This window comes from Mustela nivalis, assembly GCF_964662115.1.
Source record: "Mustela nivalis genome assembly, chromosome: 15".
In the NCBI taxonomy this organism is placed as follows: Eukaryota; Metazoa; Chordata; class Mammalia; order Carnivora; family Mustelidae; genus Mustela; species Mustela nivalis.
The window spans coordinates 27,399,061-27,426,150 of NC_139034.1; the positions used below are offsets into that span (position 1 = coordinate 27,399,061).

The 27,090-nt window shown below is 42.4% G+C and overlaps 1 long non-coding RNA gene across 2 annotated transcripts; it reads left to right on the plus strand.

Annotated features, from left to right (window-relative positions):
• Positions 1-7: 7 nt before the first annotated feature.
• On the plus strand, positions 8-26,869 carry LOC309848653. 2 transcript variants are annotated; one of them, XR_014303188.1, is made up of 5 exons: positions 8-347; positions 2,253-2,362; positions 22,974-23,111; positions 26,023-26,237; positions 26,633-26,869. It is a non-coding gene; the product is annotated as an uncharacterized lncRNA (long non-coding RNA). The 2 variants fall into 2 exon arrangements; XR_014303189.1 differs by lacking the exons at positions 22,974-23,111; positions 26,023-26,237; positions 26,633-26,869 and adding an exon at positions 2,603-2,785 and having other exon boundaries at positions 38-347.
• Positions 26,870-27,090: the final 221 nt, after the last annotated feature.

The following is a 27,090-nucleotide window of genomic DNA, read 5'->3' on the forward strand; positions in this document are numbered from 1 at the left end:
GGGCGCCTGGGCGAGGCCGGAAAGAGAAGAATCCTGCAGGAAGGAAAGAAGCTGAACTAGTTGGGACCTGACTGGGCATGCGCACGGGTTACCTGTCCTGAACTGCCTTAACAATGAGCCTGCTGCCGCGGGAGGCAGTGTGCTGCTCCCAGCATGCACCAGGCCCAGGCTGTCGAGTGGCACCCCAGGGGCTCCTGGGAGTTGTAGTTTTTCGGAGCCTCTTCTCCTTTATCCTGGAATGACCTATCGCCCACTTCGGAGCCCGGCAGCTTCCCTGGAAATCGGCTGAGTCCCGGCACCGACTCACCTCTAAGGAGGGAATTGAGGGGCAGCCCAGGGCTGAACAGGTAGGCTGTCACTGCACTCTGGGTTCAGACTGCTGCCTGTAATAGTGGAGCGCTAGAGATGGAGAAAGAAGAGAATCTCTCATTCGAATGTCTTCGAGGGAGTTTCCAAATCATCTGTAGTGTAATCTTTCTGGTTTTCTTAAATGACTCAGTTACTAGCCCAAGGGTACTTTAGCTCCCAGTTAGGGCTATGCGCCACCCCCACCCACCACCGCACAACTTGAACACAGGCTCCCCTTGCTCCTGGTCCTGTCTTCTTTCCATTCCCCAGTAATCCAGCCTTTTTGGCTTGCTCCAGAGACAGTGGAGAGAGTTACTGTGATTACTGAATAAATGTTAGGTGCCTGGCACAGGGCCTGGCAAGCGGGGTCGTTCGTTATGTGATGACCCAACTAAGCCCTCCCAGAGCTAACAAACTAGCTGAAGAGTGGCCATGCGGTGTGATTGGGCTGGCAAGGGCTCTGAAGGTCAGAAAAATAATATACCAGAGCTGGGCAAAGACATGACAGGCCTCACAGAAATGCATTTCTAGGGCAGGTTTTTGGCAGCCAAGGCAGTGTGGTGCTAAGGATCTGTCTTGAAGCACACAGTGCAACTCTTTACCACCTCCTGTCTCTGCAGAAATTCTGTAAAGCACTTAAAAGTAAGATAGGTATTTTCCAGTTTTGGGACCTAGAACAAGGCATTCCACTTCTCTGAGCCTCAGATTCCCCATCTATTAAGTGGAAAATAACAGTACCTACCTTGAATGTTGTGTGAGACCCTCAAAAGACATATTTTAAGTGCCATCACCCACAAAAGGTCCTTTAAGGCTCAAGGGATTAGGACATGGACATATCTGGGGCATCATTATTCATCCTACCACAATGGTGTGAAATACTATTCTTATGCTCCTGACTCTGTTTATCTCTACCCTAACCTCACTGCTGAACCTCAAACTGGTATATGTCATGCTACTTCACTTTGTCACTTGACTGTTTAATAGGTGTTCCAAACATTCCCAAACAGCATCTTTAAATCTACTGCATCATTCACTCAATGGTTCAAAACTAAGTTCCTAAGAGTCATCCTTGCTTCGCTTTTCCTCACAACTCCTATCCAAACCATTAACAAGTACTATCAGCTCTTGAATTTTCCCACTCATATCACCTCTACCCCAGTCCAGGTCACCATATGCTCTGGTCTCTACTACCACAGTAACCTAACTGCTTTCCCTGCTTCTCCTCTTGAATCCTTCCCCCATTCAGCCCAACACCAACCTATTCAATCCATCTTTTTTTAATGTTTTATTTATTTATTTATTTATTTATTTATTTGACAGACACAGATCACCAGTAGGCAGAGAGGCAGGCAGAGTGAGAGAGGGGAAGCAGGCTCCCTGCTGAGCAGAGAGATGCAGGGCTCAATCCCAGGACTCTGGGATCATGACCTGAGCTGAAGGCAGAGGCTTAACCCACTGAGCCACCCAGGTGCCCCTATTCAATCCATTTTTATCACAATGGTCAGAGGATTTTGTTTTAAAATATAAGCCAGATCATGTTACTCCTCTGCTTAAAATTTGACAGTGGCTTACCATTGCACTTGAGATAAAATGCTTCTCCAGCCTCACCTCTCCTCTCCTATTCGGTACTCTCTACACCCTGACCTATTCTGTACTCTCTACACCCTGACCTAAAAATCTCAGAAACACTAACCTTCTTCCTGCTGGTGACCTTTGCAGTGTTTACCATTAGATATTTTCTTCTCACCATTCAGTCTTCACCCCACTGTTAGCTCCTTAGAAATGTTACCCTCCTACCTCTCATGTACCCTGCCTCTTCATAACACTCGCTGTCATATAACCCTGTCTTGTTTCCAGGCCTCACTTGTGCCCCAAATAATCTTTGTTTCTTGTTTACTTCTTAGTTCTCCCTCTAGTAGAAGAGAAGCATTGGGAGAGAAAGGACCTTGTCTGCTTAGTCATCGCTGTATTTCCAGCCCCTCAAAGAAGTAGCTGGCACATTAGGAGGCATGCTGTAAGTATTTGTCAAATGAATGAATAGAAAGAGAGGCAGGTCTAAATTGAACTCTTCTCCATTAGAGCATAATGGAAAGGCTGGAATCTGAACCTTTCCCTAATTCCTGGGATGGGATGATCCTGGGGAGAATATAAGCAACAGGCAGATGGTAATACCAATATAGTAAAGCCAACAGGTGGTATAATTGGTATCCAAAAGAAAGGCCTCATATGCAATTACCCCTTTTCTTTCTGGCAGCAGGAACAAGAGTCCTCTCAGCAGCAAGGTTTTGTGGCTCTGAAGCCTAGATGCACATAGGAATGCCTTGGGAACTTTTCGAAAATGCACAGCCCTGGACCTTATCCCTGAATGACCAAGTTTGGTTTTCTGGGAGCTTGGTCTGAGAATATGAATATTTATAAAGTTTCTCATGATTCTAAAGCAGGTGACCCTTGGTTTCTTGTGTTTTCTGGGAATCCCAGACCTAGGAATCCAGTGGAAGGGTGCAGGAAAAGTAAGGAGTGGTACAGAGGGCTAAGGCTCCCACCATGGAACACATCTCCTCTTCCCTTTCTTCTTCCCTAGCATGAGTAACTAGCCAGACTGCTTGCTCTGCCACTGGTAAGTAACATCTAGTGCTTCTGATCAGACCAGTGTCTTTTTTGTGTGTGATCCATTGAGTAATAGAACACAGCCTGTGGCTTTTTGCCCTATTCACCTGTGCCAGAAGCAAGCGCAAGGCTTTGCAAAACTTTTCCCTTAATCTTCCTTTCCATTCTCTCTTGCCTGGGCAGGCTTGGGTTAACAATAGGTTTTCATGTATACAAAGGTATGAAGTAAGGTTCCTCTGTGTATCTGTTTCTACATATTTTTAAATATATTTTTAGAGCAGTTTTAGGTTGAAAGTAAAATTGACTGGAAAGTATAGAGAGTTCCCATATAACCTCTACCCCCGCACCCCACATAGGCATAATCTCCTGCATATCTGCATCCTTCATCAGAGTGGGACATTTGTTACAATCAATGAACCTGCATGGATATATCTTTACCACCCAAAGTCCATAGTTTACTTTAAGGTTCACTCTTGGTGATGTACATTCTACGCATTTGGACAAATGTATAATGATATGTATCCATGATAATAATACCATATAGAATAGTTTCACTGCCCTCAAAATCCTCTGTGCTCTGCCTGTTCATCCCTTCCTCCCCAAACCCTTGGCAATCACTGATCTTTTCATTGTCCCCATAGTTTTGCCTTTTCCCAAATGTCATACAGTTGGAATCACACTGCTCTAAATCTTCTGCATCCAATAGTGTTAAATAGAATGTATGAAGCAATTAAAGGGGGCCTATGAGGAATGAAAGTTGCTAGTACATAAGAGTTGGTGTATAGCCTTTTCAGATTGGCTTCTTTCGTGTAGCAATGATGAAGTCCCAGAACCTAAGTCAGGTTCGGTGGGGTGAGGTTCGGAGCTGACGACTAAAGAAAGAATTCTTAAGACATCTTTGGTGCAAAATGGTGGTTTATTAAAGCACGGGAACAGGACCCGTGGGCAGACGGAGATGCTGCCGCCCCGGGTTGTGAGGAATGGCTGATTATATACACAGGAGTTGGGTAGGTGAGGACAAAGGGTTGTTCAGAAGGGCTATTGGGATAAAGAAGACTGTCAGGATATGGAAGGCCTGGTTACTATCAAGCCAAGGCCACTTTCCCTCTAATGAGGCACTAACATAAAGACAATTGGGAGTCTCCTGGTGGAATGTTACATTCCTGCTATCAAACGTCCTTGTTAGTGAGATTTAGGTCTTAAAAGAAATTTAACTTTATTTACTTTTCCTTCTACCTCCATCTCCTTCGGTTTTTTTATGGAGGGGAGGGTGACGTTAGGGCTTGAGGAACTGAGTTATGTATCTTTGGAAATTGGGCTATTGATAAGGCAACTTCTTTGTTGTAAATCTCAAGGACATTTGTAAACCAAGAGAGACTCCTGCCTTGCAGGACTGTGATCTCTGCAAGATAACCATTTGCTCTTCTTTTAGGGCAGTCAGGGGTGCCTGTGAAATGTCACACATATTACCAAGGGGAGTGGGTGGAGAGGGGGTGCAAGGTGCCAGCCCCTGCTCCGTTCTCAGCCAGCCTCCTGCTCCCTCATCAGCAATATGCTTCCGAGTTTCTGCCCTGTCTTTTCATGGCTTGATACCTCATTTGTTTTTAGTGCTGAGTAATATTCCATTGTCTATGTGTATTATAGTTTGTTTATCCATTGTTTATCCTTCCTACTGAAGGCCATCTTGGATGCTTCCAAGTTTTGGCAGTAATAGATAAAACTGCTATAAATATCCATGTCTAGTTTTTGTGTGGGCGTTAAGTTTCCAGTTCCTTTGGGTAAATACCAAAGAGCCCGAGTCCTGGATCATATGGTAAGAGTCTGTTTATTTTTATAAGAAATTGCCAATATGGGGCGCCTGGGTGGCTCAGTGGGTTAAAGCCTCTGCCTTCGGCTCAGGTCATGATCCCCGGGTCCTGGGATCGAGCCCTGCGTCAGGCTCTCTGCTCAGCAGGGAGCCTGCTTCCCTTCCTCTCTCTCTCTCTGCCTGCCTCTCTGCCTACTTGTGATCTCTGTCTGTCAAACAAATAAATAAAATCTTAAAAAAAAAAAAAAAGCTCCTCCTTTAAAAAAAAAAATTGCCAACTTGGCTTCTAAAAGTAGCTGTACCATTTTGCATTCTCACCGGTTAGGTTCGTCTATATTTCAGAGGAAAATTAATTCTCCTGGAATTGGAATTTTCTGCAGAAGAACTGGGAAGGCCAAGTAGGATGAAGTAGGAGGGAACCTAGCCTTAGGGAAATGGCTACAGGGTGAAATAGTGAAAGAAAAGAGAGAAGGAGGAAGAGAGTTTGTTTCTGTTCTTCTTTGCTTTGTCTTTACTAATAACATTCAGGCCACTGCAACCCCACCCTTAGGCTAAGCCCTGAACTGAGCTCAAGTGAGAGGCAGGGACTAGGACGATTAGGTCCTCTCCTTAGAAAACCGAGAGAAAAGCGGAGGAATCCCAAGTACGTTTTGTCAAGAAGTGGATCCACTATTCCCACAATACAGTAGCTCTCAAAAAATATTTGTTGACTGACAGGACAGGATAAGTGAAAACCTAAACTCCTTAGTATACCAGTCACAGGTTTTAAATCTGTTAGAATCCTTGGTTTAGCTTCAGGAAATTCAGACCCACTCACAATTCCATGGACAGTATCTTCATTCTTTCTTCAAGCAAATCAGTGCCTGCTGTGTTGCTGGGAGTAAGCTCGGTGCTGGATATAACCCTAGCGAAGTCAAGGACAGCTCAGTTTGGCTCAAATCTTGATTTCATCATTGGAAAGTGACGGGCTCTGGACACAATGAGAAAGTAGTGAAGAGCAGTTGCTGTGAGAAGATTTTGGTTTAAAAAATAAAGGTCAGGACTATGCTCGTGTTCTGTGGGTGTGCTCAGTTCTGCTCTAAATTGTCTGCATCAACTAAAGTTAAATAGAATGTATGAAGGAGTTAAATGGTGCCTATGAGGAGTGAATGTTGCTGCTACAAAATATGGAGATAGAAGCACGGGTGAAATATATTGCCATCTAGGCAAAATGAACAATCTGTTTGGAAGGAATCAGTCTCTAGGGATCATACATAACTACAATTACTTTACTAAGGAACGAATGTTTTATATTTTGTGGCAACTTTTGGGGGATACCACATTTTTCTACATGTGCCTGTTTTGGTTCCATTTTCCACCTAAAATTACACATGTGAGGACAATAAGTAATTCTGTAAATAAAGAGTGAGATCATCTTTATCTCAAAGACCTTGGCTGAAGGTCATGGTTAATGACCAGACTTCTAACGTTGCCACTGACATCCTGGCAGAATTGTATCTGAAACTTGGGCGATGAGATGACACTTTTTTAAAAGTTTTTTTATACGCTTCAGAGATCAACACAATGAAGCCATCTTATATGTAAACCAACTGTTGTAGTATATGCTTAAGCCTCGTTGGCATGGTTTTAAGAAAAGCATTTCCCATCCTCTGAATCTAAACCTTAAGCCATCTTTAAGCAGAGACACCTTTCCTCTTCTATTGAACCACTCCTGGTATCATCAAGCACAGTACAAGAACAGTACAAGGCATGAAGAGGGAACTCAGTAATGACAAGTGAGTAGAAAAATTAATTGAATCTTAATGTTTTTGCAGAACAGGTTCTGGTGAAATGGAGCGCGGAAGAGTGTATACCCATAGTTTTCCTATCAATACTATCGCCCTCGCCCCGCAAGGATGACAAGAACCCTGGTTCGGATGCATCTTCTGCCTCCTTATTTCTGCAAGTCTACACACTTATATATACTTACATGACCAATCAGCGAGCAGGGTACAGGAGGGAGCGAATCAGGCTGTGCACCTAAACGAACAACTTCGCTAGCAACCAATGCTGTTTACTTCCTCTTTGGGCGTTCGTTTAGTCTCACGAGGCAATCCTAACCTGGCAACTAGCCAGGCGCCATCTTTTAATGGCGGAGGCTGCCTTGGCCAGGGGCCTGCCTCCAACAAATACCATTTACTTGACAGTTACTCCTGGAGGCCAAAGAGATCAGGAGGAGTGTTTGTTACCAAAGATACCTCCCCTTGAGTAAAATTAGTTAGGATCAGGTTAATTTTCCTTAACAGCAACAGATACCATGGGGAAAGGGCTTTTGAGTCAGCCAAATAAACATTGGTCTTTTTCTTCAGCTGTCTATTTTAGGGAGTGGGGGAGAGAGCAAAAACAAAAAACAAACAAACAAACAAAAAACTCAAGCAAAATGGAAAAAAAAAAAAAAAAGGCTGTATTGGCAAAATAAATAAAAGAGTTCAGAGGCGAAAGAGGCCAAGATATTAATGATAGCCCAAATGGTATAACCCAAACTTTGTTCTCCTACATTAAAACCCTGAAGAATTTTGTGGGTTCCTGAAACATGTATTTTTACTTCCAGGGCATGAAATCCTAAAGAATTTATATCCTATATCATATGTTCACAGATTAAGTATTTTCAAAAAGCTGATTCTCTTTTTTGAGGTTGGTGCAAAAAGAAGCTAGAAGTCTCACCCCCTAGGAGAATGCTGAGTAAAGTGGAACTATGGTGTAGCTTCCTCTCGGGCCTCACTTCCCCCAGGCTTGCTCTCTCCAAGCCATCCTTCTCATTGCTGCCAGAATAATCTTTCTAAAACTCATGTCACTCCCTACCATAGCCTAAAACCTTCGAGAGCTTGCCACGTCTCTAGCACTGAAACTATACTCGTTCATCTGGCTCAACGCCTACCTCTGCAATCCATTTCCCATTTTCTGCCCCCTTAAAACTCACCTCCAGTAACAACGCATTGGGATAGAATGGTTTTATTTGCAAGTGACATGAAATTCTACTTGATCTTATAAACCATGAAGGGAATACCAGCATCCACTTAACTTGTCAGTTTGGTCACGTCACTGGCTCCATTTCTCTGCCATTCCCTGACATCTTTATCCTCTGCTTGACTCTCTTTAAGGTAACAAAATAGAAACCAGCAACTCTCAGGTTTAAATGCTTTCTTTTCCATATAAATGCATCTCTTCCCCACAACCATTAAGCCAAAATCCTGGACTTCTCTCTGATTGGACATATCCAGCCCAGAACTAACATCCCTAAGGAATGCCATGGCTGATTTGCTTAGGCTTGGAAGACATGCTTCTCTGAGAGCCAACTCTAATAATGGTTTATGCTGACTGACTAAGGCCAACCAAGACCCATCTTTGGAGATGAAAATAAGGTCAGTTATACTCAATCCATGGGCGGGAAATATGGAAGGAAGGAAAGAATGGATGCAGACTAAGCATCTTCAGAATCCAAACTGCATACAATTCTCTAAGCCTTTCATCCCATGGTTTAGCTCTCTACCCTCTTTCAGGAATGTTCTTTCCCTACTTGATCTGTCTGGCAGACTCTTACTCTGCTCTCAATTCCAGGCCAAGCATTTCACCCTCTGTAAGGTCTTTCAGGATCCCTCACCCCAAACAGTGGATTAGGTCCTTCCGTGTGTCATTCTTATACCCAGTATAAACTTAATATATTGCCTTACATAGTGTTCATCAATTATTTGTTTGTTACATTTGTCTCCCCCAATAGATGGTTAACTCCTTGAGTACAGAAACCCTATCTTTTTTATACTGACTCTTGACATTTATAAAATGACCAGAACGTATATGACTAGCCTTTAAATAAATTCTGAGTTTTGTTAGTTCTACTGGAGATTGATCGTTGTCTGTTGATCACCAAGTTATGTGCTCTGTGTGTGACCTCCTCTGATATCTAACCTCAAGACAGAGACAGATCCTCAAAGTAACTGGAGTGAGGAGCAAAGGGATTAGAAAGTGAAATGCCTGAGTCACTCTGGTTCTTGGCCCTCTTGGTCCTGATTTACAGGGATCCCGAGGTCTTGGAGGATCCAGGACACCATCAGTTGATGACGGTGCCCTCTAACTGTGGAGGCAATGCAGGCACCAGGCAAGAAGCTTTCCTGTATGAACTTCAAGCCGGCAACTTGGCCAGCCAGAGTCCCTAAGTGCGTGTGAGGTTCCATGCTTATGATCGTTTTATTATTCCTAACCGAAAAGGGCAAAAGCATACTCTAGATGTCCACAGCTCCACAAAAAGAATACCACATTGTACCTTTCCTCAACTTACAGCATCTGAGGGGAGAGCCAAGAATTAAACATTTCCAAAAGTGGAAGTGAAATGATCATCATTATCAGCAATTGTTTTTAACAGGCATGCTCTTGGTAGGGCAGAGAATGTGTGCCCGAGAGACGTAAGCAGCAGTTGGAAATTGTCAGGGAAGCTAATAATTAATTCACAAATGTTAAGTGCTCTGCCAATAATAACATTGATGATGGTAATGCAAATATTCCGGAGGACCCTGGGATTCAAAGACAATGAGACATTGTCATCAGAGTCACAAAAGCAGCAGAAGACAGGCTGTATGACCTCAGTGAAGTCACATGTAAATGTAACAGCCAGAGACTATTAATAAGTGTATGATAGTGTAGTATAAATTATACATCTGTGGTAGCAATGCAGCAACACTATTTGACTGATTATTGAGGGAATGATCAGGATGGAATGATATTAGTCAGGAAAGGCTCTCAAAGGGGTGAGTCATAGGCTTTTTTGAACAAGAGGCTGACATGATCTAGATGGTACTTAAAAATGATTACCTTAGCAACTATGGAGAGAATGAACCACGATGGGAAAACACAAATCAGGGGGACCAGGTAGGAGGCAGTAATGCACACAAGGTGATGGGCGCCTGGACTGGCGTGTGGGCTGTGAAATAGAGCTGGAATGGTTTAGAGAAGGCGATGCAGTAGATTGCATAACAGCGTGGGCTTTGCAGACAAACTGATCTGGGCTCTGATCCTGGCTTCACTGACTAGCTGTGTTACTTGGGTAACTAACCTACCTGCTCTAGGTCCATTCCCTCATCTACAAAATGCACTTGTAGACACTTGTTGTTTTTGCTGTCTGGTATTTCAGTGTCCTTTCTAGTTTGAGTGAATCTCAATGTAAATGGGGAGACACACAGGGGAAGCTGTTCTTCTGCCAACCCCTGGCATCCAGGTCATAGGCACGTGCTCTGAGCAGGGCCAGTTGATGCTCACTCATCTCTCTGTACTGGGCAATAGTGATTCAAAGACAGTGTGGCCAGGCTGAGGATCTTTGAGCCCTCTGTGCGTCAAATTAGACTCCAGAGGCTTGGGGCGCCTGGCTGGCTGAGTCAGTCGAGTATGCAGTTCTTGATTTCAGGGTTGTGAGTTCAAGCTTCACGTTGGGCATAGAGCTTACGTTAAAGGAAGGAAGGAGAAAGGAAGGAAGGAAGGGAGGGAAAGAAGGGAGGAAGATGGTAGGAGGGAGGCATGGAGGGAGGAAGAAAGAATCGAGATGCATGGTGGGGCACCTTCTTGAAAACTGTTACTGAGCTCTGATTTTAACTTTGTGCTCTGCTTCCTCCCTTGGTTCCACACTGAACCCAGTCCTCTACCTTAATATGGATTCTGTCAATTGCCTGACACCTTTCCAGTTACTTCGATTTCTATTTACTGCTATTTGCTTTCAGAAGCCCCAACTAGAAGATGACTTCACAGGACCATTTTGAGGATTGAACAAGATCATGTAGAGAAGGCCCTCAGCCCAGTACTTGTCATGGCTAAACACTTACTAAATAGTTGACCTAAAAATGACAGACTGAGTGACAGACTTTGATAACTGGTTATATGTGGGAGAAGAATAAAAAGGAAGAATGGGGAAGGGAACACTAAGTTGATAAAACTATCTTCCACATCCTTATTCTACCTCTAACAAGAATATGGAAGCCAACAGAGGATGATGGGCATGAAAGAGGGTTAGACATGAATGGCAAAATATCAACCTCTCAGCATATCAATTGAGAACAAGGTATTTTACTGACATGACAAGGTCTAAACTTGTTAGCCTGGCACATAAGGCACTTCCTAACCCTGTTCGAACCTGCCTTTCCAGCCCTCGTGCCTGCCACTCCCTGAGAAGCACCTGATGCCATACTCGATCACTCTGCTCCGTGTTGTTCTGAGCTTTGCCTCCTCGGCCCACCATTTTCTCTTCACCTGAAATGTCCTTCGCATCCTCCCTCAACCTCAGTTCATTTAGGACTTTGGTTGCCTCTTTTATCCTCCAGGAAGCCATTCCTAACTCCTTCCAGGCAGTGTCACTCACTCCTCCTTCTGGGCTCCCACAGAACTCTGTTCAGGCCTCTCTGGTAGAACACACCACATTTTATTCTAAAGGGGTCGTTACATCTCTCTCCTTCACTACCTCGTGTGGTCCCAGACCCCGAGGACTATGGTTTGGCCATCCTTGTATCACTATTGCCTGACATCTTCTGGCACAAAAACAGTACTTCACAGGCTCGTGGCTGAATAACCGGGGCATTTCTTCATAATTTGGTTAGAGATAAAAGGCTATGTCTGTAAGGGGCGCCTGGGCGGCTCAATCAGTAGAGTGTCTGACTCTTGATTTCAGCTCAGGTCATGATCTCGGGATCTTGAGATGGAGCCCCCTTGGCTCTGTGCTCAGCAGGGAGTCTGCCTATCCTCCCTCTCTCTCTGCCCTTCCCCCCACTCATGTGCTAGCTCTCTCGCTCGCTCGCTTGCTCTCAAATAAATAAATAAATAAATCCTTTTTAAAAAGTGTATGTCTGTAAGATAACGTGATTTGGCAATCCACACACAAAAGTCAGTCTTGTACATTATTTGTTTATATATTAAATAATAAATAGTGTCCTTTTAACTTGCCAGCTCCTGAAGGTCAGAGTTCTGTTTTAACTCACTTTGTACTAATAGGGTTTTTCACTAATGGGTGCGATAAAGGAATTGGAATCCTTTTGAGGTACTGCTTTGATGTTAAGTAACGAAGTGTTGCTGGTGTGCTGAAGGAGCTGTGCTTGGAGACCCTGAGTACAGGAGCCCAGGCCAGCAACCTTAGTTAGGGTTTTCTGTAGATCATTTCCAAGCTCTGATTCCCAACACTTAACCAACTCACCTTTCCCAAATAGAAGCCAGAATGAAAATGATCATTTCCCTTTGCAGTCCCCCAAGTTAGGCCTAAGCCTAAGTTTCCAGAGGGACACACCCATGAGGCCCAAATTTAGTATTATCTTCCATGGCCCTCAGAAATTATTCTTCTTTATTTTCTTAAAAGATTTTGGAGATCTCACTTTTTTTTTTTTTTAAGATTTTATTTATTTACTTGACAGTGATCACAAGTAGAGAGGCAGGCAGAGAGAGAGAGAGAGAGAGAGGAAGGGAAGCAGGCTCCCCGCTGAGCAGAGAGCCGATGCAGGGCTCGATCCCAGGACCCCGAGACCAGGACCTGAGCCGAAGGCAGAGGCCTAACCCACTGAGCCACCCAGGCACCCCTGGAGATCTCACTTTTAATTTATTTTAGAATTAATAATCCATTACTGAGATTCGGAATTAAAAAGCATACAGTGTAAAGTGTCCCCCTGCCCCCCACCCACCCTGCACCCTTGCCTTCCCACCTATCCCCTGTGGGTGACCAAAGCTATTGCTTTCTTATGCGTTCTTCCAGAGATACTTTATGCATATAAGGACATATTGGTAAGTTTGCCACTGCCTTTTACACGAAAGTTAAATTAGTACACACAGTTCTGCCTCTTGCTTTTTATTCACTAAATGATTTATCTTGTATATCTTTTCCTATCAGTACTTATCAGTACATACCTTGCCCCCAACCCCTTGGTATTCCAGTTGCTTGGAACTGTGTCTAGCAAGACAGTCTGCTGTTAATGGGTCTGGGGGGATTTCCCCCCAATCCTTTCTATTTTATAAACAATTCAGCACCTCTTTTATCTCCTTTCAGAGTTCCTCCCCAGCCTCTGCCTTCCTCATTCTCAAGAAATGCTGCCTCTCTTAGCTCACAAAGAAAGCAGAGGCTATTAGATAAAGATTCTATCAATTTCCTGCCTCTTATCTACTTTGTCCTTCAGACTCCTTTGGTTCCAAACAGCACACAGTTCTCCGGATACACGTGTTCTCTTGTCTCTGCACCTTTCTCTATGACATTCCCATTCTCACCATCCTTCCTCTGCCTGGGAAGCTTGTATTAACCTTTCAAATCCAAGCTTGGATATCATACAGAGGGAGTTAGTCTGTTGCTTTTTGTAGTGCATCTGTATCTCGTTCCTCTCCTGCTGTTGTATTTCTTACGCTGCTTTGAAATTTGTTTACAAGTCTAAGTTCCCATAGGTCTGTGATCACCTTGAGAACCAACCAAATCAGGGGTGCCTGGGTGGCTCAGTGGGCTAAGCATCTGTCTTTGGCTCCGATCGTGATCCCGGCATCCTGGGATTGAGCACCGCATCATCGCATCGAGGTCCCTGCTCAGCAGAGAGCCTGCTTCTCCCTCTCCCTCTCACCCTGCTTGCGCTCTCTCTCTCTCTCTCTTTCTTTCTGTCAAATAAATGAATGGAATCTTTAAAAAAAAAAAAAAAAAAGAACTAATTCATATCAGGATGCCCAGCACATAGCATAGAGAATCTGGTAATAGAAGCCCCTCAGTAAATATTTGTTAAATGAGGAATAAATAATGTGGAGGAAATCTAAGCATAGTATACTATGACAAGTATTTGCAAAACAGTAGAATGAATCTTCAACTTTGCACGCTGTAGCAGAAACAGCATCGGACCTGGAATCATCGAGAGAACCCGTTCTGGTCCTAGGAAAGCAGGAAATTTTTCCCACATGTTCATTGCGGTATCCTCAATGCCCGGAAGAATGCCTGGCTCTTTATTGGTGCAAGAATGAGGCTTTGTGTTATGTTTGTATTTGAATCTACTGAAGACACCCTTTATTTCAAAGAGGTTGCAGGGAGAAAGCTGGAACCCAGCGGTCTGTGGCTTTTGGGCTAACGAGAGAACACGCCTGATACCCAGTCACACGTGAAGTTATCCTAAGGCCAGTGAATTCATTTACATTGGACACATTCAACCAGCTGACTTTTACAAATGTGGTTATGGATTAAATTAACACATTTCCATAGCCTCAGGTTTCTTCCAAGCTTAGTGGTAATCACATGCTTTATCTGGGAAATAAAACAGAAACCAGGTGATCTTGAGGCAGGGCTCTTGACTCCTCCTGTATAAACACCAACAGGAGTAAGAGCGTGGCAGTCAGGCACAGAGCACCCCTCTGATGCAAACTGAAATAAGACCTTTACCCCACTGGCCTGTCTCCTAAGAGGGCTCTTTTTTTTTTTTTTTAAGATTTTATTTATTTATTTGATAGAGAGCATGAGTGGGGGGAGTGGGGGCAGTGGGAGAGGTGGAAGGAAGCTTCCACTGAGCGGAGAGCCCGATAAGGGCGGCACTCAATCCCAGAACCCAGGGATCATGACCTTAGCCAAAGGCAGTTGCTTAACTGACTGAGCCACCCAGGTACCCCAAGAGGGATCTTTCTTCACTGCTCTCCTTCGGTCGCTAGAATACACATAGCCTCCCACCCCTTCTTACTGAACAGGAGTAATATGCAATAATACATGTAATTAGAACATAAAGTCACATCTCCATCAGTTTATGAAAATAAGATTCTCTCATCCCGCTGCTTCTGATCAAACACTATGGTGACCCACAATTGTTTTTAGACCAAGACTGAATCGGAATTTCATATTTATAATTTTTATTTCCACAGTGTTCAGTAAATACCTATGGACTGACCAAATGAATATTTTGCCATTAATGAGCTCTGTAACCTTGGGCAACTTTTATCTACATTTTCTAGGCTTCATTATCCCCATTTATGCCATAAAGCTTGATTGTCAGATTTTTCAAAATTATTTTTTAATAGTTTAAACATTTTCTGCAAACAAAGGCTTAGAACTCCATATGAAACAAAAAAGTGGGGCTACTCTGGATAAAATAGGTTCGGAGGCCCTAAGAACTCCCGCTTTGCCTCCTCCCTCCCCACCCTTGTTTCTGCCCTGAGTCCCTCTGCCGAGCCCCAGGGCTCTGGGACGCACCTTCAAAAAAATCACTGCACTAGACAATCCTATACGTAAGACTGACTCCCAGACTTGTACAGAAACTTATTGTCAGCTGGGACCAGAGATTCTCAACCTGCAGCCTCTTAATTCTTAGGGATTAAATGAGGTAAAGCCATTCAGGAAAATTAAAATATGAAGTGTCTTTGCTTTGGGTGGTATTATATCAACTCAACCAAGAAGTTTGCTTACCAGTTGATTACTTATTGGAAAACAAAATTGGAAGCTATCTAAATCCTTGATAAATTAATCACAGATATGAGCATGATGAGAATGAACTGTGAACGTGGTAACATGTAAATAAATAAATTTTTATCTTTAAATAATTTAAATAATAAGACTTTATAAATAAAGTAATAAATAATTACATTACTAACCAATAATTTTTAAGTGGACAGAATTTCTAAATAGATATGAAAAAGAGGGGGCAGAGTTAATAAAAAGAATAAGATTAATAAGATTAATAATGATGCATTCCATTTTCTTCCTTTCCATACAAATCAAATGTGCCAGGGAAAGGTTGAATGGCTTGCTAAAGTCCTCACAGCTGATTTCATGGCAGAATCCACAGCAGAACACAACATCTGTAGCTTTCCAAGCCATATTGCCTTTCTCTGTGAGGTTAAGGTTCCATCTTTACATGTCTGGGATCTATGGTCATGCAGCTACTGAAAGATAGAACATCCTCATTATCTCAGCACCTATGATCTGGATTCCTGAAGTTGGAAGGTGGGCAGGAGAGTAAGAATCATCATAATCCAGAAACGTTTATTTATCAATGACTGCTTATAACACCCACTCAAATATCCATCTCCATTAAACATGAGCACTGATGCTTCCCTTCCAGGAATCAACTCCCTCATCACATGCCCAGCTGATGACTGCATTCTTATACCTATTTGACAATACGGTACAAATGCAATGCAAATCAACTACAAAGCAAAACTGCTCATCTTGCAAAGCTATGGAATTTTTCAGGTTTATTGAAGGAAGGCCAGTGTGCAAGCGAGGGAAAGAGGTGGGTGATACTGAAGAGGTAGGCAAAGGACACATTGGGAAGGGACTTGGGATTCTGAGTGGTTTTCATTCTGGTTAGGATGAGAAATTTTTGGAGGCCTTTAAGCAAGAGAAGTGACAATCAGATTTATCTCAAAAATTCTCATGTTGACATTGGCAAATAGTCTAAAAATATAGGATCTTGCTATTGTATTTCTGTGATTCTATCCCTTAGATGCATCGCCACATGTATGAAATGACACATGTCTAAGGTTATTTATTGTTGCCTTATTTGTAAGAGCAACAAATGGATGCAGTTGTGATGTGCAGCAAAAGGGGCTTGGTTTGACAACGATGGCATGACATGTAGCTCCAGAAACAAGGAAGGTCTCTCTGTACCTATATGGAGAGAGTTTAAGACATGTTGGTCGACAAAAGAAAGCAAGACTTAAAACGCTATAGAGCAATGCAAATGGTAGGCTACCTTTTGTATAATAAGATAGGAGATAAATTTATAAATGCTTGCATTTGCCTTAAAAACCCAAGAAAGAAAAAAAAAAAAAAAGACAAAGACACCAGTGGAAGTGATTCTTATTTAGAGGGTTGGAGTGAGGAATGCAGGAATGGGTTTAAGACTTCTCTGGGTATATCTTCTTTTATAGCATGCTGAATTTTGAACCACATAGATGTAGTACCTCATAAAAATAAAATATTAAGTGTCAATTTGACTGCTTTGTAGAGAGTGGTTGTAGGGACTCAAGAGTAGAAGCTGGGGCCCATTTAAAAATAGCTACTGAAGTAGTTCAGGCGAGGGCTGGTAGCAGGCAGCACCGGAAGGTAGCAGAGGAGGTGGTGAGAAGTAGTCAGTTTGGGGCATAGAGCTAATGGATTTGCCAACGGATCGGGTATAGTTTGTGGATAAAGAAAAGAGAAGTCAAAGCTCATTCCTAGATAGTTGTTTTGAGCCAGTAAAAAAGAGAAGGTGGAGTTGAGGGAGGGGCACCAAGGAAGATCAAGAATCGAGAATTCTATTTTGGACCTGTTGAGACCATGTTTGAATGCAGAGGTCCACAACTAAAGAGAAATATCTTGAAGGAGGAAGAAGGCAGAGATTTTTCCAAAGATGAGTTCAACTCCCATGAGTTCAAATTTAAGGACTGAGGGATCCTTGTAAAATCAATAAAACTCCCAAATGTCCGTCTCTGTTTTTATGCTGCACAAGTGAAATATACAGGAAGGAATGGCATTTGTGCTAATATAGAATTTTGTTGGAAGAAAACTAGGTTAAAAATTCCGAATCAGGGGCGCCTGGGTGGCTCAGTGGGTTAAAGCCTCTGCCTTCGGCTCAGGTCATGATCCCTGGTCCACATTGGGCACTCTGCTCAGTGGGAGCCTGCTTCCTCCTCTCTCTCTCTCTGCCTGCCTCACAGCCTACTTTTGATCTCTGTCTGTCAAATAAATAAATAAAAATCTTAAAAAAAAAATTCCTAATCAATCCCTGGGTTTGTTCTTAGTTCTCAAAGTCAGCCTGTAGTTATCAGGATAGCCTACATTTTGTTAAATATGAAGTGAAAATGAATGCTGTTTCATGATCTTTTTTCATTTTTTAAGATGAAGTTTGAATCAAAGATTTTCCACTATTTAGGATGAAACATAGGCAGCCAACACTAAGTGGCCTTTTCAGTGTCCTGAACAAAGTGCAAACAAATATGATTTGGGAAACAAATTTAATTTAAACTTTTCCTCTTGGACACTAAATTCACTCTTTATTAACAGAATAATTTACAATATAACTTGGACTGATAATGGGGCAGAAAGTAGAGAGTAACGATTTTTTCTACTTTACCCCTCTAGAAGTTATTAATTTTTTTTTTTTAGCAAAAATAAAGAACTGCTTTCTTAAGAGTTCTACCTTCAACTCTTAGTTTGTCTTTTGTGCATTTTCACCAAGTACAACAGACTCTGGATATGTCCCCATGTTAATAGAAGTTACTAGCTGTGTTTGCCACAGTGCCCAGTGTCTCAGAAAGTTCAGGATGCCAAAATAAATTACCATGTGGTTTACACAAGCATTTCTTTCTCATGCTTCTAGAGGTTGAGTCTTGAGATCAGGATGCCAGCATGGCCAGGTTCTGGTGAGAGCACTTTTCCTGGCTATGTCCTCACAGGGTCCCTCCTTGGTACATGCATCACGGAGAGAGAGAGAGAGGGAGAGATCTTGGGTATCACTTTCTGCTTGTGCAAGGGCTGTAATCCCATCATGGGGGCTCCACTCTCATGACCTAATTAAACCCTGATTACCTCCCAAGTGTCCCAGTGTCCCACCTCCAACTGCTGTCATGTCCAGGATTAGTGGTTTAACATATGAATTTGGGGGCCAGGGGCGGCATACAAATATTCAATCTATAGCTCTCAGCCCAGAATCCCCTTTAGTTTGGAAACCCTCAGACCTCCAGGTGGCTGAAATACTTATTGGCTGCTGACGCCTTACCACTGAGTCCTCCCGAGGACTTGCCTAAAGGAAGCTGCCTCCCTCAAGTGTAGGTCCACTCTCCTTGGGAGTTGAGGGGTGGGACAGTACAAAGATCCAGCCCCCTGGCCTCCATATGCCCATTTAATGAGCTTCCCATGAGGGCCAGTCAACCTCTGCCTCACTCCCAGACTCTCTGACGGGCGTTATTCTCCAATACACCTCCTGCACACGAATCTCGGTCTCAGCATCTGTTTCCTGGGGGACCCAACCGAAAACACGGATAGCCTTCATTAATAGCATATTCAAATAATAAGTAACCAAATCACACCGATTTCTTAAGTTGCATGTCGGTTCAGGCACAGTGTAAAAGGCGAACATAGTCGGGTACAGAATATGCTATTGGACCCTCCCGGGGCTGGCCTCATGCACTTTGCATATTTCATACCCACATTTGCGGAAGAGAAAAGCCTCCCTCAGATCTGTTTGGCACCACACATTTTGTCCAGCACAGGGAGTAATCTCTTGGCTCATTATAACTGATCTCTGAATGCATTATAATAAGAGAGAACTGAGTTTTGATCCCATTATTTATTTTTATTTCTTAAAGAAGTAGAACAACAGGAAGCCAAACTTCAGTTCAAGTATTCCTGGAAAAAAAAATGAAGAGTAAATAATAAAACAAAATAGCCTGTCCAGCAGCACTCCTTAAGAACTCCCCAGCAGGGGTTACGATCTAAAAAACAGGCCTTAGATGCTGAGTTGATTTATCATACATATAAAAATTCCCAGACCATAGATTTTCTGCTCATTCATTTCTGTCACCATAATTTATTTAGCCTTCAGTTTTCAAGATCCTTTGTGACCATTAGTAAGATTTTTAAAATAGCACTGTGCAGGCAGGATTTTGCAAAGAATATTCAGGCCCTCCTTTCTCCTCTTGTCACTTAGTTAGCCATAGTTCAGTGTTAGGAGAAGTTCAGAGGACCTTTTTCATGGCACCAAAGTAGCCTAATCTACAGTCAAGAGATTTAGTCACAAAGAAAATTTGTCTTCAGAATTCTCTTTTATTTACATATTTATTTATTATTAATTTTCTTCTTAAGTAGGGCCCATGCCCACTGTGGAGCCCACCATGGGACTTGAACTCGCGACCCTGAGCTGAGATCAAGAGTGGAATGCTTAACCCACTCAGGCACTCCAGGATTCTCTTTTTTTAATTTTCATTTTTTAAGATTTTATTTATTTATTTGCAAGAGAGAGAGAGCACAGGGTCAGGGTGGGGGGAAGAGGCAGAGGGAGAGAGAGAACCAGACTCTCTGCTGAGCAGGGAACCCGATGCAGGGCTCATGCAGGGCTCGATCCCAGGACCCTGATATCATGACCTGAGCAGAAGACAGATGCTTAACGACTGAGCCACACAGGCACCACTCTTTTTTTTATTTTTTTAAAGTAATTTCTCCATTTATTCTCCCTTCAATGTTTGAATTTTGTTATTCTCTGTTGAAAATATTTTTATTATGTAATTATAGAAAAATGAAAATGGGATACATGAAAAAGAAAAATTATCCATAAGCATGGTGGTTTATTTTCATCCAGACCTTTGCCAAAATAGTGTATGTAGCATTTACAATTTTTACAAGATACATTAATGCCATTTTATACTTTCATTTACCAAAATGTAATAAATACTGTCCATGTCAATAGAAACACCATTAAAATATTATTTAATAGATGCATAATATTTTACAACTTGGGGATATCAAAAGTTTTTAAATCAATACCTTGCTATGAAACATTTATATTGTTTCCCTTTTTTTTTTTTAGATTTTGTAAACCGTGTATCAGTGAACTTTCTTGTAAATCTTTGTAAATAACTGGTTGTTTCCCCAGGACAAATACTTAGAGGTGGGATTTCTGGATCAAGCAGTGAGTACGTTTTTAAGATTTTTGTAAACACTTGTTGCTAAACTGTTTCAGTTTCCCACAAAGAGTGGTTGAAAATGTCCTGTCTCTATACTTTTGTCACCCTGAGTATACCATTCTTTTTCATTTTTCTTAATCTAATAGATGAAAAATAGGATCTTGTTTTTAGTTGCATTTCTTTGATTTCTAGTGAGCCTGAGTTTTGAAAGTATTTTTTTGGATATATAATTACTTCTTTTGTGAACTGCCTCTGAATGTAAAATATTGAGTTCTGTTACTTCTCTTCCTGAATTTTAAGAGCCTATCTATATGTGAGCACACATTTCTCCAAAGAAGACATACAGATGGCCAGCAGACACACGAAAAGATGTTCAACATCACTCATCAGGGAAATGCAAATCCAAACCATGAGATATCACCTCACACCTCAGAATGGCTAAAGTAAAAAATACAAGAAACAAGTGTTGGCAAAGATGTGGAGAAAAAGGAACACTCGTGCACTGTTGGTGGGAATGCCACTATCGAGCACAGTAAGGATGTTCCTTGGAAAATTAAAAATAGACCTACCAGGGCGCCTAGGTGGTCCAGTAGGTTAAGCGTCTGCCTCCAGCTCAGGTCATGATCCCAGGATCCCGGGAACGAATGCCACATTGGGCATTATCTTTGTATTATCTTTTATTATTATATTTGTATTATGTTATATATTATATTATATTTGTATTATCTTTGTATCATTAATCTTTGTATTATTCTTCACATTAATTTTGTCACCACTAAAGTATGGTACTTCATCCGTATTCAGTAATAAATGCCTTTTGGTATCTACAATTGTACTTGTGTTTTGCTGTACTGATATAAACTGAGGAAACATGACATTGCTATAAGATTTCCTTAAAATTATGTTTAAGCATATATTGTTATAATTTCTACTTGCCTGTGGCTTAATAATTATTAGAGGAGAGTGCTTTTAACAATTATTTTCCTACAACATTATTTATCCAGAGCAGCTTATTTTTCCATTAAAATATATATATATTTTATATACATATATATATATTTCCATTAAAATATATATATATATAGCCTGGCACACCATAAGAGACTCTAAGAACCAACTGCTGGAAGGGGAGTAGAGGTGGGATGGGGTAACTGGGTGATAGGCATTAAGGAGGAAACCTGATAGAATGGGCACTCAGTATCATATGCAAGTGATCAATCACGAAACTCTACCCTTGAAACGAGTAATATACTGTTGGTTAACAAAATTGAATTTTTTTTTAACAAAATTGAATTTAAAGAAAAAATTTAAAGTTTTCTTCATCAGTGAAAGTGTTTTTGACTCTATATAGAAGAGAATGAATTTCTTTTAAATACTGCAGTTTTATTTTAAAAGTATGTCAATTCATGAACTTGAATAGATAATTCACAAACATTGTTCAGATTTCAAAAAGTAGAATATGCTATATACCATAGAATAAAATCTCTTTTTCACCTCTCTCTTCTGGTCAGCATGTCCTTCTCCCTGCAATTACTGTATTCTATTAGAGAGGAGGAAGCAGGATTTTTTAAATAAAAAAAATACATACACACACAAAACATCTGTAATATACACAGAATGTATCAAATGTTTACATGAGAAAAACAATGTGCTAAGCTATCCTAAGGAGTCAGACAGGAGGCAGAGACTTGATGAAGAATCTGGTCACCAGGAGAGAGAAAGGAAGCAGAGTAAACTGTTTGGTATTTTTCCAATATTGTCAGTTACTAGTTTATTTAAACTGTGAGTTCATTTTCTCACCAAGTTACAGCAAGAGATAAATCTGTAATCCATGTCACAATAACTGCATTAGATATGACTGTCTACCAACTCAGCTTCCCAGACCTCAGATGGCAAACAGGACAGGAACCATGGGGACACCTGGGTGGCTCAGTCCTTTAAGCATCTGCCTTTGGCTCAGATCATGATCCCAGGGTTCTGGGATGGAGTCCCATGTTGGGCTCCTTGCTCAGCAAGGAGTCTGTTTCTCCCTCTGCCTGCTGCTCCCCCTGCTTGAGCTCGTGCTCTCTCTCTCTCTCTCTGACAAATTAATAAATAAAATCTTTAAAAAAAAAAAAAAAAAGATAGGAACCATGCATTCCTGGGATGCAACCAATCCAGAGTACAGAATGACAAACCAAATGACAAACACAAAATGTACCAAGCTTCTTCAATTAGATGAGAGAAGCTTAAATAAATCAAAATCACAGTACAAAAATAACTTAAAAGCCTTTCCCCAAATAAATCTGTATTGTGTTGTAAACAACTGAACAGTCATCGGAACCAGGGGTGTGTATAGAGGGGGAGCTGGCTCTTTGGTGCAGGCGGGCCCCTTGAGTAGAGGGGGCCTAATGCAGCCCCGGGATTGATAAAGCTGTGGACAGGGGGGGAGCTGCAGGAGCAAGAGTGGACCCCAGGAGTTGGGGGGATGGGAGGTAACGGGAGAAGGTGGGGGGTTGGGAGGCAATGGGGAAGAGGCTGGCAGGGTGCTGGGAGGCAATGGGGGGTGGGGGAGGAGCTGATTCAAGCAAACCAAACTCACAAAAAGCTGATTTATCCACAGAAATGCCATTTGTTCATTAACCAGCACAAAGGAACTGGAGGAGTGTTTTATTCATTCTACAGAGAAACCCAACATGCTGTTGTTCATTCTGCAATAGAGTACACTTACTGTGGGGGATCAGGATACTCTGGCCAGCAGGTACAGTTCTCTATCCCCCACGTGGCGTTGGGTGAACCCTGATATATATCATCCTTTGGTCTCTACTTTTTTTGGGAGGGGGGAGGGGATATTATATCTAAGACCAAAAAAAAAAAAAAGTCTTTGAATGAAAAAGTCTTTTCATTCCTGTTCAGGTCAACCACAATAAAACCAAATGGACAGAGTTACCCCCCAGCATTGCTAGACAAAGTCTCCTGTGGTCTCCCCTCCCTCCTCAGTCCTTGGAGTGGGCATTTCTCTGGGTGGCTGGGAGGTAATGGTAACATAAGGTGGCAGTCGCCTGCATGGGTTCTGAGCCTTATGGCTTCTGTTCCAATCCCGGCCTGGCCGTTTGCCAGCTGCAAAACCTCAGGAGGTTGTTTAACTTTTCTCCTTCTGGGGAAATGGCAGTAACGGTACCTGGTTCAACAAGTCATTGAGAAGACTAAATGAGCTAATCCATGTTGAACACTAAGCATGGTGCCTAGCATTGACAGAGCACTCAAAAAATGGTAGCCACTGGTATTAAGGCTGCCGTCCTCTACTTCTGTTGATTTGTAGTTGTTTCTGCTCATGGACAATAAGCCATCTTAAACTCTTTGCCCAAATTAAGGAAAAGAAAAGGAGAAGTCAAATGAGACCAATCTGATTTGGTGAAAAGACTGAAACATGTTCAGTGTTTCAAAGAAATGCAATTTCTTCGTATTGCTTCCCAATTTGAATATGGTACAACCTCAAATAACACGGAGAAGAAGGGAATAAGCAAGTACATTTTTTCCAAAGGAGAATGAGTAAAAAAAATAGAGGGAACTTCATGTCAAAATGCAATTTGTAATAAACAAGTATTTCTGGAGAACCCAATATGTATCCAGTGACTCTGTCTGCTTCTATCCTTGCCTTTCTTAAATCCATTTGCAACACAGCAACCAGAATCTTTTTTTTCTTTTTAAATTTTTAATTGTTTTTAAAGATTTATATTTATTTATTTGAGAGAGAAAAAGAGAGAGAAAGCACAAACAGGGGGAGTGGGAGGGAGAAGCAGGCTCCCCGCTGAGCAGGGAGCCCTGGGATCATGACCTGAGGTGAAGGCAGACACTTAACAGACTGAGCCACCCAGGCGCCCCTAAAGTCATTTTTCAAACACTAAGTTAGATCATGTCATTTCTCTGTTCATCATCTTCACATGGCTTCCCACTTCATTTGAAGTAAAAGCCAAAGTTTTTGCAATGCCATACAAGGCCTTGCATAATCTGCTCACTCCCTTCCCCACCCCATCTCTCCCTTACTTACTCAGCACAGACATCACTGGACTCTGCTATTCCTTAACCATGCTAGGTACTCCTGCCTCAGGGCCTTTGCACTTGTGGTTTCCTCCATGTTGGAGTCCTCTTCTTCTTCTTCTTTTTTTTTTTTTTTTAAAGATTTTTATTTATTTATTTGACAGACAGATCATAGGTAGGCAGAGAGGCAGGCAGAAAGAGAGGAGGAAGCAGGCTCCCTACTGAGCAGAGAGCCCGAGGCAGGGCTCCATCCCAGGACCCTGGGATCATGACCTGAGCCAAAGACAGAGGCTTTAACCCACTGAACCACCCAGGTGCCCCTGGAGTCCTCTTCTTCAAGTCATGTCTCAAAGAAGACCTTGGTCAAATGCCCCCTTTCCTGACCCTCCTGCTTAGAACTGTAATGTCTTCACCCCCACCACTGTGTAGTCTCCTTTCCTGCCCTCATTTCTCTCTAGCAAATTCTCTGTATATTTACTGATGTATTTTGTTTATAATCTATCTTACCCCATCCTCCCTGTGATAGAAGTGCTACCTCGGGGGGTTCTGTATGTTTTGTTCATTGCTGCATCTGAATCGCTAGCAAAGGGATGGTGCTCACCGTGGGATTAAAGAATGAATTCTTGAACGGTGCTAGGTGCTTTTATATATGTCATCTCACCTACAGACTTCGGTCAAGATCTGATTTTCACAAGAAGACTTCACTAAATAGTAGCCATTATTATAACTATGTATTTTTCTATTCAGCAATGGCTGCTTCCGGAAATTAAAAATGGACAGAAAGCATCCTGAAGTGCTTGAAGCTGGAATCTGAAAAACACTGTTTATTTTAACATGTGGCTGTCCTTTAAAGGCATCTTACATAAGATGGAGAGTCAGAGGAAGAAGTTGTTTTTAACTTCTCAGTATGAATGATCAGAAATTACGAATTTTCCTGTAAATTTAAGTTGACCCGTTCTAATTTTAGCATGAATTCCTCGACCCTGAAAAAATGATTTTTACATTTGTCCAAATGGTGCACAACAGCAGAAGTGTGGGCCCGGCTGTCCCTGCCACTGCCTTGTGGGAGATAAGGGCAGCCTACTGGATTTCTGGTATCCGTTATAGTGATGACACAAAAGAAATGTTTGTAAGAACAAATGTTTGGTTCCAGGCTGCAGCCTAATTTAATAGTGTGCTTGAAAAAAACAGAGTTGATGATTCATTCCCAAACCCCTGGGGAGAGAGGGGTGATTGTAAACCCTTTGGAAAGGGGCGAGAAAGCCTGTCCAGTCACTAATGCAGAGATCTTAAGCAAAAGTCTTGTCTCATGGCGATAGAACGCTGGTTTTCTCCCAGAATAATTTCAGCTGGGGGAAGACTGTGAGATTCCAAAGCCATCTCCCTCTGCTCTGATTTGGGGAGTGGGAGGTTATAACGTGATTGATTTTTTGATAGTTTCAGATCATCTTAAATATTTGAATGAAAGACTACCCCCGAGGTTTTCATACTTGTGGTTTTCCTTAAGACATTACATGCGATTGTAATATTTTTTTTAGGGGCCACAACCCTAGGGAAATTTTTATGGAAGAAGAAAGAGAACTTTTTTTTTTCTTTTCTTTTCTTTCTTTCTTTTTTTTTTTTTTAAACAGAAACTGAGATTTAAGACACATCAGCCATCTAAGTAGGTGGAGAAGACAGCTGCGGTTGGCGAGACCCGAAGTCCCCTCCCACTGCTTGCTGGTTGATGCCTGAGACTTGGAAACTCAGGAATGCGTTTTCTTGGATTAAGATTTCATCTATTAAAATACTAACAGCCCTTCTCAGGATCCCATGTGAAACTCTCCGGGCCATTTTCACTCTGCTGGTAAGGGGCTCCCTGGCTCCAGGAGCGAGCGAGTGGATCCTGGCCCTTTGGCGATGAGAGGGGGGTGTGCCTGGGGGGAGACACTCTCGGAGGAGCCCACAAAGACAATAGGAACGCTTTTCCGTGTGTAAAACCATTTTTGCCCATTCCTACCACAGCCTCCCTGCCCTGCATCCTGGGGGAATATAAGGTTGATACGGTAACACAGCTGGGAGAAAGCCCGCCCACCAGAGTCTCAGGCAACCCTAAACCACAGCTGGGATTATCCTAGCATTTAATCCCTCATCCTTAGCCAAACTGCTTGCTTAGTTTGACCAGTGTCTTCTGTTTTTCCATAACGACCAGAGGCATTCTAATTCATCATTTTTTAAAGATTTTATTGATCTATTTGACAGACAGAGATCACAAGTAGGCAGAGAGGCAGGCAGAGAGAGGGGAGGAAGCAGGCTCCCCCTGGAGCAGAGGGCTCGCTGCGGGGCTCGCTGCGGGGCTCGCTGCAGGGCTCGATGAGGGGCTCGCTCCCACATGACCTGAGCCGAAGGCAAAGGCTTAACCCACTGAGCCACCCAGGCGCTCCATCTAATTCACCATTTTAAAAGGTATTCTATAAAAGACTTCTGACATGGGGAGGGGCGGGGTGCGGGGAGTGGGGAGTGAGGTGGGGAGTGACTCTTTCTCCGGCTGGCAAGGCTTCTAAAGGAGGGAAATCCCTGCGGCTGTGTGGAAGTGACTCAAGTCCTGAGATGGTCTGTCAGCTCCTTGCACTGGTGTTACTGGTTGCATGGCGACCTCACTGAGGTAACAGTGTCATTTTATTTTCACTTCTCACTACTTAACTTAGGTGTTTCCTCTT